Source organism: Colossoma macropomum, unplaced genomic scaffold, assembly GCF_904425465.1.
Source record: "Colossoma macropomum unplaced genomic scaffold, Colossoma_macropomum, whole genome shotgun sequence".
Lineage (NCBI taxonomy): Eukaryota > Metazoa > Chordata > Actinopteri > Characiformes > Serrasalmidae > Colossoma > Colossoma macropomum.
Window position 1 is genome coordinate 28,784,872 of NW_023494796.1, and position 9,991 is coordinate 28,794,862.

Genomic DNA, 9,991 nt, shown 5'->3' on the forward strand with positions numbered 1-9,991 from the left:
TAATGTTTGGCCGATGTCTCTGTCTTATTCTTATTTCTCTGCCTTATAATGGTTTAATTGACTTTCATTGGCACAACTATGGTCCTAATGTTGACAAACAGCAAAATCAGACTCCAAAGGTAACCAAAAGCTTAAACCTGCACTAATGAAGCAATTAAACAAACTTGAGTAATCACAAGCATTCAATAGTGATCCATGAATGCATGCTTGTAATATTTCTATTGCTAGTCATGTAAAATTTGAATAATCTAAACTCAATTTACTCTGTTTTTTTTGTTTCTGGTCTAGTCAAACTCTGCTGTCATGGTGCAAAGTCCCTGTGCAATATACAGGTCAACTGAGGCTTGCGGTGCTGCAGCTACATTTACTGTGAGACATTTACTGAGTTGCTTCTGCTGACCTATCCTAGAGGACATAAAGAAAAACACTGTCTGATGTTAAAATTAAACCCCAGCATGAAGCAGTAATCCATATCAGATTGACACATTTCCTGTTTACAGGCTGTTCTAAATCTGTTAAGATCTCAAACCCACAGCAGGTGTCACAGGTCGGTACACCACATTTTTAAAACATTTACTTTCACAAGTTCCAGTTTTCCTTCAAAACGCTAGGGACCAGAGCACACTAACCAAATATCCTACAACAGGAACAACACTCTGATGTCTGCAGTTTTTCCTTAGAATGAAAAGAAAAAGCACTGACCAGCCCAGAGGAAATGGACAGAGAACATTCTAGAGATTAAACAACCAAACAATTTTGGCCAACGTGCTCCAGATTTGAAAAAAGATGATTCTTCACTAGTTCTTTAGTAAAAGGAAAGGAATTATTTGGATCTCAGCTCTATTTAGAATCATTTCATGCTTTAATGGTTCTTTGCATGGTGAAATTGATCTTTAGAGTGATGGAAAATGTGTTGTATATGGATTTATATAGAATCTCTTTTAAAAATAGTTCTAAATAGCACCAAAAAGGGGTTCTTATTATTGGTGCTGTATAAAACCAGTTTGAAAAAGTTTCTATATAGAACCATATATTACACATTGTACCTCAATCTGAAAAAATGTTTGAGCATGCAGAGAACCATTTCAGGATGCAAAGGGTTCTTTGAGTGTTGATAGTTCTGTATAGAACCACTGTCTTTACTAAAGAACCACTGAAAAACCATCTTTTTTAACAGTATGATTTCAACAAAAAAAAACAAAAGGACTCCATAAGGGCAAACTGCACTCAGATTTATTCTGCTGAATGTTGATTTTATGATCATAAAACAATATTAAACAATCTTTAAAACACAATGTAGTAAAAACAATGATTGGTGCATTTTTAGGTCTGAGATTGGTCCAGATCTTCTCCTAGAATCTTCTAGTCTGAGAAAGAGTGAAGTGGTCATACAGAGAAGAGGGGGTATGAATTATCTCACAGACCACAGCAGAACACAAATCGTAAGAAAAATAAAAGATACATTCAGATTATAGCTATAATCACATAGATATATTATTACACACGCATTTTAGTTTAAGATGCAGTAAAAAAAAAAAAAAATAAAAAATTACAATTTATTTTGCAGTACGGTATTCCACTTCTATGAATTTCTCATGACATCAATTACAAGATTTCTTGGAGTTGAATAATGTTGAACCTTTTTATGATGCTAATATCCTGATTTAAAATGTCATTTATGTGTAACATTTTGTCTAGCATGTTATTAATAATGTGCTGTTTGCTCAGAAGGACTTGCTGATGTGCGTCACACCTATGTGTAATGCATTTGTGGTTCATCAGTGCTATAAAAATTCACCACAACCACAATGCACCACAGCAATGACAAACACCTGCTAAACACCTTAATGACCGCTTTTAGAATTGATATATATGTTAAGAACAAAGCTAAAAAATACACACATGTAACTATGAGAACATTATAAACAGTCTACTGAGTTTACAAGACAAATTCACATACTATCAATATCAATTTCCACTAATTTAACTGGTTAACTGATCTGATCTCACAGACACATAAGATGCTGTTAGGACATTAAGTGTAGAGAAAAACTATACAAGTCAAATTCTAGACGACTCTGAAGACTGTATTGTGGACAGTGGGGCAACACCAGCTGTTTACCTCAGACGTCTTGAGCTGTGTGTGTGTTTGGGGTGTCTGAGCTCTGTATCTGAGTCAGCTCTATGTCTTTTCTGTGCTCTGCATGTCTTTCTTTCTGAACCCTGAGGTCCTTCCTGTAGACCAACACACACAGCAGGGGGTCTGTGATCACTCTCAAACTCATCAGACAGAAATACATCACCAACACAGCTCTGTAACGCCACAGTAAAATACATAAGATGATGAACATTACATGCAGGATCACTGTGGATGTGACTAAAGCTAACACTGTAGAACTCGGCTTCTTGGTTCTGTAAGGCATGTCACTGATGTGAGGTTGAGCTCTACAAGTGACTATACATGATAGTGTTATAATTAAAAGAACAGGCAGAATCAATATTAGAAGATATATTAAACTCAACAGCTCACTAAGGAAGAAACAAATGAACACAATGATGAAGGTTATAATGGAGCAAGAAGGAAAGAAAACATGAGCAAAACAGTGTGGATGTCTCAAAGAGAGAGCATCCTCTAGAGCCACCACCTGTTGTAGGAGAAACCCATAGATCATTGATCCTGACCATAAACAGGTTAATATCCTGCATGTTGTGCTCGTCTCCCAGCAGTTTTTATTCTGCAACAATGTTGTCACTATGTATGGATTCAGAAGCAGCTCCAGCAGGTCGGGGGGAAGAAGCATGATGACCAAGGCTAAGATTCGGCCTCCACTCATTTGATGACGATACAGAACATGTAGAGCCCAAACTAGAGCTGGTAGACCAAAACACTCTGCAGCGATGAGGAAGACGGACAGTCTGATCTCACCAGACAGACTGTCTTGTTGAAAATCATCCCATGAATTTGAATGACGTGAGAATAACATATGAGCCATTGTGTTAAACACTGAATTATTTGTTGTTTCCTGTAATAAAAATGACAGGTGAAGAATGACTTTTTTAGCGGTGACCCATCTATCATGGTAAGAACTGTGTCAGCGCTTGGCTACTTACTGAAATGATGGACCGACTGTAGAGACAAGAATGGCTACCACACTAAATACACACAACCAAAAAAAGAGTCTGAAAACAACAACAACAACAACAACAACAACAATAACAGTATGATAGCTACTGTATCAACATGTTTATGTGAAATTACAGGTGTATGTGTGATTTGTTCTTACCTTTATTATTCAGCAATGAAATGTTGCTCTGAAAGCTCAGCAGAGAAAACCCTCACATCCTCTCTCTTTCATAGTGTCACTCAAATGAGAAGAAAACCAGGAACTGAGTCAACACAGTAAGGCAGCTTATGAAAACTCTATAAGACAAAATCTCTTTGATGTGACTCGGTTCATGATTGTTGTCCATCACTTTGAGCTTTAACTGAAGTATATGAAGTAACTCTATAAATTAGTCTATAAAATTAGTCTATAAAATCTCTTAATAAGGAATTCTACTAACACATTAAGTAGCAATTCAGAGCATCATTAATGAGACAAAAGTCAAAGAACCATCTCATGAACAAGGATATAAAAATACAACTATGGTCACAGAAATGCTGATGTAGCCTAAAAGGTTGGGGAAGTTCAGACAACACAATAAAAAAGAAGCAGGATGCACTTCTTAGAAAACTAACGCGTTTGTTTAACAAGTTAGCAAATGTGAACATAAAACACTGAGACGAAGAAACATGCATAATATTTCTATAACAAAATGCAAAAAAGGCAAGAATAAAATTAATTGTGTTTGCCTCCATAGTATTTGGAACATTCTCATAGTGTCAAATATGACTCAGTCTTGGGGAAACACAGCATGTACTGTCAAACCTTGAGTTTGAACACAAACAGCACGATCTGACCACTTTGCCTCCCTATAGATACTCTCAATTATGAACCAAGTGCATAAAGATAGAATTTGTTCAAGTTTATCATGTCAGTGTTTAAAAAGGCTGGGCCCCTCACCACATCCTCCTTAGTGGCTGTGGTGGGTCAACTGCCAGCTCCTTTAACACCCTGGTGTTCTTTCCCTTAAGAGCATGTGTGACGTCTAGTGTATCCATGGCCTAACTGCCGCAATCTGCAGCAGCTATTAAGTGCACCATGAGAAGTGGTAGGTTGAGTGGCTGTTGCATCACATTGTGCCAGCAGCCAGTAATTAATATACCAGGTAAATCAGCAAGTCCAGCTGCTGTGCCATCAAGCTGTGCTCCCTCCCAGTAATGAATGTGTCAGGTGTAGTGGCTGCTACCAAAAACCTACACCTAACTCCTAAACCCAACCCTCATCAGAATGTTACTGAACCAACTTTTACCAGGAATTTGTTAATAATTTAAGTATCTGCAGATCATCTATAGGGGACCATCAAGATAAAGTGTGACCACTACATTAAGTTGTGCCAGCTGCCAGTAATGACTGTGGAAGGTAATGTGGCAGGTCTAGTGGCTGGCATTACCCGATACAACCTCTCATATTTGCCCAAGCCAACACACAGAGATCTGTGTTCACACCTCCCAAACTTAATAAGTGGTACAGACTATGAGCAGGAAGCCCATGAGCAAGAGTATCAAAACCCCCTTTTTAAGTATGATTACTGAGTGATAATTTACTTGTGTACAAGTATTAATAAAGGACATTTTTAAAGTAAAAATAAATAAGTAGTTTATTGGAAAACTATTTGAGTAATTGAGTTAATTTCTTTGTATATCGGCAACCACTTATATGAAAAAAAAACACATCTGAACTGTGAGCTCTGCAAGGAACAAAGCTGACCTTAAACTACATGCATTTCATGGTTAGATGTTATATGAGGCTTCCTAAATTCCAACAAGGAAGTGCAGAATCCCTGAAAGGCTGTGCAGACAAGATAAGGTTTACTTGATTAAGAGTCAAAATTACAGGTAGATCACTCAACTAATAATGTCATTTTTAGTGAAAGCTCTGCTACCTGTCAGCTTCTTAGGCTCGTTTACATGAATAGGTGTCAACATTACATTCACAGCTTTCAAACTGTTTCATCTTCGCTGATGCAGTATGCTTCTCATGTCTAGTGCTGCCAATGACGACTTCTTTTTGTCTCTGCTAAACTGGATGTCTATGAACATTCTTGTTTCTCAGTCTTATAATGGTTTCACTTTCACTGGCACAACAGCAAAATCAGGCTACAAAAGGTGACCAAAGGCCTAGAATCAAGACTGGATGCTGAAAGCTCTCTTATCCTTGCACTAATGAATCAATTAAACACACGTGAGCAATCACAAACCCCTGTGAAGCTTTATGTCCCAAATAAGGCCTTAAAATTGGGAAGGGGGAGGAGGTTGTTGTCACATGATCTTATAGTCCAGGGTCAGCTCTAGCCTTTTGGGGGCCCTAAGCAAGATGTTCTGTAAAATTAGAGGCTAACTAATAACAGTGATTACATGCACTCAATAATCCGATCATAATCAGATTTGACTACTTAAATAGTCATGTAAAGGATTTCTTAGATCAGAGTAAGGTCTAGAAATCTGATTGAGAAATCTAATAAAGAGAGCTGGATTTTAGCTCAGTAATCAGATTTCTCAGTGCATATAAACTCTTATTTTGATTTCTTTCAGAATTCTCAGACTGCGCATGTGTGAAACAGATGGCGGTATGGAAAATAAACAAGCGGCGTCGCCACGAGACGGAGCAAAACACTTTTGTAGCGACAATGAAACCGACTACACGCTTGATGAAATCAAGGATTTAAATTTTCTTCATCCTCTAGATCATATATGTTCATATTTTAAGGTAAAGTGGCGCAATTTTAAAAGTCGCAGCATGAAGTTTGAGTTTTACGTCATGTCTTCTCCTGTGAGTTTATTGGCTGGATGTAAAGCATAAATCTGTTTCCTGAATGACTCATGTAGACCCGGAGTTTCCCCATTATCTGATCACTCAAGTGCATGTAAACACATTGATCGGATTACTGACTGGCATGGTCAGTCTAAGCCCGGCAGAGTAAACAAAGGTCGGAGAGCTCACTTGTTAAAAGAAGAAGGGGAGGAGGAGTCAGCAGAGGAAAGAGAAATGCACACAATTTACAGTATAGAAGAGCACAGCTTACACAGAGTAGCTCCAATCACAGAGAAGGTGAACATAAATGGAACTGAGGTAATATTCGAAATTGATAATGGCTGTGGAGTGACCGTGATAAATAGAGATCAGTACTCCCAGCTTTGGCAGAAGTCAAACATACCAGAGTTAGAAAGATGTAATCTGGTGCTAAAAACATACATAGGACAAAGAATTGAGGTACAGGGCAGGACAGAAGTGAGGGTACATCACAATAACCAGACAAAATCCCTCCCAGTGATTGTGGTTAACGGAACAGAACCAAACTTGCTGGGCAGAGATTGGTTACAGCAGTTAGCTATGGTGGTACAGCCAGTTAACCAAGTGGGCCCTGAGATGAAACTCACTCTGGAGGCAGTGTTGGAAAGGCACTCTGAAGTCTTCAAGGAGGAGCTGGGTCAGCTCTGAGGCACCAAGGCTCAAATACATGTAGATAAGGAAGCACTACCCAAATTCTACAAACCAAGGCCAGTGCCTTATGCCATGAAACCCTTGGTAGAAAAGGAACTCCAGCGACTCCTAGAAGAAAAAATAATAGAACCCGACACTTACTGTCACTTACCGTTTGGTGTGTCCTCGAGTCCTGCAATATTTCAGCGCACCATGGAGAGCATTTTGCAAGGCATTCCTCATGTAACAGGTATATCATCAAGGTATATAGTGAGTGGAAAGACAGAAACAGAACACCTCAACAACCTGGAGGAAGTACTGACACAACTGAAAGACAGTGGCCTCAGGCTCAAGCGAAGCAGTTTCCTGCACAAAAAGGTGGTGTTCCTAGGCTACAGGATAGATGCCACAGGCCTGCATCCGGTAGCTGAAAAGGTGCAAGCTATTCAAGAGGCACCCACACCTAGGAATGTGACAGAGTTAAAAGCTTTTTCTGTCTACGACCCTAGCGCCTCTGCACAAACCGTCGAGGAAAGACACTGGATGGAGTTGGGAAAGAGAGCAACAAGTAGCTTTTGAAAAAGCCAAGGCTCTCATGCAGACATCCGGATTTCTAGCACACTATGATGCCCGCAAAGAATTGCTGCTGGCGTGCGACGCATCCCCATACGGGGTGGGGGCTGTCCTATCCCACTGTATGCCAGATGGATCGGAGCGACCAATTGGATTTGTGTCTAGGACATTCAACACAGCAGAAAGAAACTACTCCCAGCTGGACAAAGAGGGTTTAGCTGTGGTCTTCGGTGTAAAAAAATTTCACAGCTATCTGTATGGGAGAAAGTTCACAATAATCACAAATCACAAGCCACTCCTTGCCTTATTTAATGAGCGAAAAGGAGTGCCTCAGATGGCCTCACCAAGGATCCAACGTTGGGCAGTTACTTTGCGAGCCTACGAATATACGATTGTATATAAAGCAGGCAAGGATCACAGCAACACAGATGCCCCTAGACTCCCGCTAAAAGTGACGGAGGAACCCCCGAGGGATGTAGAGAGAGTACTGTTATTAGATCATATGGATACACCTTTGCTGACAGCCAGAGTTACAGGAATGGACAGACAGAGACAAGGTAATGGCTTTGGTACGCGAGTATGTAGTGAGGGGTTGGCCAACAAAGATAACTGACCCTAACTTAGTGCCTTATGTACACCGTCGGGAAGAACTCAGTACCAGTGAGGGGTGTGTATTTTGGGGTTCTACAGTCATTGTTCCACCAGCGGGTAGAGAAGCAGTGTTGAAACAATTACATCAGTCACATCCCGGTATAACGCGAATGAAAGCACTGGTGCGCAGCTACCTCTGGTGGCCAAAGCTAGATGGTGATACTGAAGCTTTGGTGAGGGCTTGTCTTGTGTGTCAAGAAGACAGACCGCGCCCAGCAGTAGCACCCCTCCATCCCTGGGAATGGCCGGAACAGCAATGGAGGAGGGTACATGCAGACTATGCAGGACCCTTCATGGGAAAAATGTTCCTGATACTGATTGATGCCCATTCTAAATGGATGGATGCATATCCGCTCAACAGCTCCACCTCTGCTGTCACTGTAGAATGCTTGAGGAAGAGTTTCAGTCAGCATGGTATTCCTGAGATGCTAGTAACTGATAATGGGACATGCTTACTAGTAGTGAATTTGCAGAGTTTATGAGACGAAATGGCATTAACCATGTCACAACAGCTCCTTACCATGCTTCGTCTAATGGACTGGCAGAAAGGGCTGTACAGACATTTAAAATGCTGCTAAAGAAAACCACCGGTGGAAGCATCGAAACCAGAGTGGCCAGAGCACTCTTCAGCTATCGCATAACACCCCAGAGTACCACAGGAAGATCACCTGCTGAGCTGTTGCAAGGAAGAAAACTGCGATCCACACTAGATCTACTCCATCCAGATTTCAAGGATAAAATGGTACAGCAACAGTTACGACAAAAGCACTACCATGACTTACAAGCTAAGGGCCAAAGTCTTGAGGTGGGGGATCCGGTGTACACTCAAAACTTTCGATCTGGACCAATGTGGATTCCTGGAGTAGTTGAGCAGCGAACAGGACCAGTCTCTTGTAAGGTAGTGTTGGGAAATGGCAAGATGAAGAGGAGGCACATAGACCAAGTTAAAAGCAGGAGTGCTTCTTACACTTCTGAGTGTGACTCACAAGGGAGTATTTCTCAGGAAGATGTTGCAGCTGAGAAGGTTCTAAATCCTGGAATGCTTAAGAACGCAGTCATGAGAGAGAAAACAAAAAGTGAGACTGAGACACCAGAGGCAACATCTTCATCTTCTTTGTTAGAGTAGTGGTGAGTTCCCCAGCAACAGGGTAAGAATGAGCCCTGGAACTCATCGAGACTGAAGGTAGTCTACCCTGATGTCTCTAGTGTAGGGAAATGACAAAGCCAGGACATTCCTTTGTGGATAGTTACAACACTTGTTGGTGGAAAAAAAAATTTAAAGTTTGTATTTGGGAAACTGTTAATCTTTGAGTGATGTTGAGCACCTTAGGCTTAGGGATACGTTTTATTCAGAGGGGAAGGAATGTAGTAAACTGCTCTTTTGTTCAGAAAGTAGAAACAGGCTGTTTTGCTTGTTAACCACCAGGTGGCAGTAGGTACCTTAGAGAGAGTGAGGATTGAACAACACAGAGAAAGAGAGCCGTATTAGCAGGAGATCGAGCCTTGCAGTGAATGTGTGTGTAAATCGTCAGACGAATAAAGACGCTTCAAGCTGCCCTCACTTAATTCTGTTTAACATGATGACTTACAAGCTGAGATATTACAGTGTCTTCTCGGCATTCTCGATCCAGGACAAACTTTCAGAATGTTTATGGAAATAATGAACATGTTGTTCTGTGGCCAAAGAAGAAAACGACCTTCTAGACTGTTACCAATGTAATGGTATAAGGGGTATATTAGTATTAGTGGGTAATCTGCACATCTGTGAAAACACCATTAACACTGAACACCTTTTGGAGCAAGATAAGCTGCCTTTTTAAAAACATGTCTTATTAAGCTCATAATACAACAACAAAGGCCCCATACGCATGTGCGGTTTTAAAGGGGTGGCCAGAGTGGCCGGTTTCTGCTCTGAAATCTGATGATGCCATTCCAAAATATCTGCCAAGTGACTGGCTTCCACTTTGCTGTGAGGTGGATGTTTGCCCCTTTAAGAGATGAGCTGTTTTGCAATCGCTGTCCCAGCCCCCCTTAAAAATTTCTCATTGCGAGTACCTCTCTTCTGCCCCATTTTCCCTTTAAAAAGAGAGTGAATTGAGAGAGAAAAACACCCTTCTGTTGCTTCTCTTACTCTGGGCACTCCTGTTACACCTATGATGGAGGAGCATTCTGAACACAGGCTG

General features: G+C 40.7%; 2 long non-coding RNA genes across 2 annotated transcripts; both read right to left on the reverse strand.

The window, feature by feature from the left end:
- Positions 1–1,211: 1,211 nt before the first annotated feature.
- LOC118816906 lies at positions 1,212–2,902 on the reverse strand. Its single transcript, XR_005007911.1, has 2 exons — positions 2,123–2,902; positions 1,212–1,367 (listed from the first exon to the last, which is right to left on the reverse strand). It is a non-coding gene; the product is annotated as an uncharacterized LOC118816906 (long non-coding RNA).
- A 25-nt stretch (positions 2,903–2,927) lies between these two features.
- Positions 2,928–3,369, reverse strand: LOC118816905. The gene is made up of 3 exons (XR_005007910.1): positions 3,285–3,369; positions 3,112–3,153; positions 2,928–3,023 (listed from the first exon to the last, which is right to left on the reverse strand). It is a non-coding gene; the product is annotated as an uncharacterized LOC118816905 (long non-coding RNA).
- Positions 3,370–9,991: the final 6,622 nt, after the last annotated feature.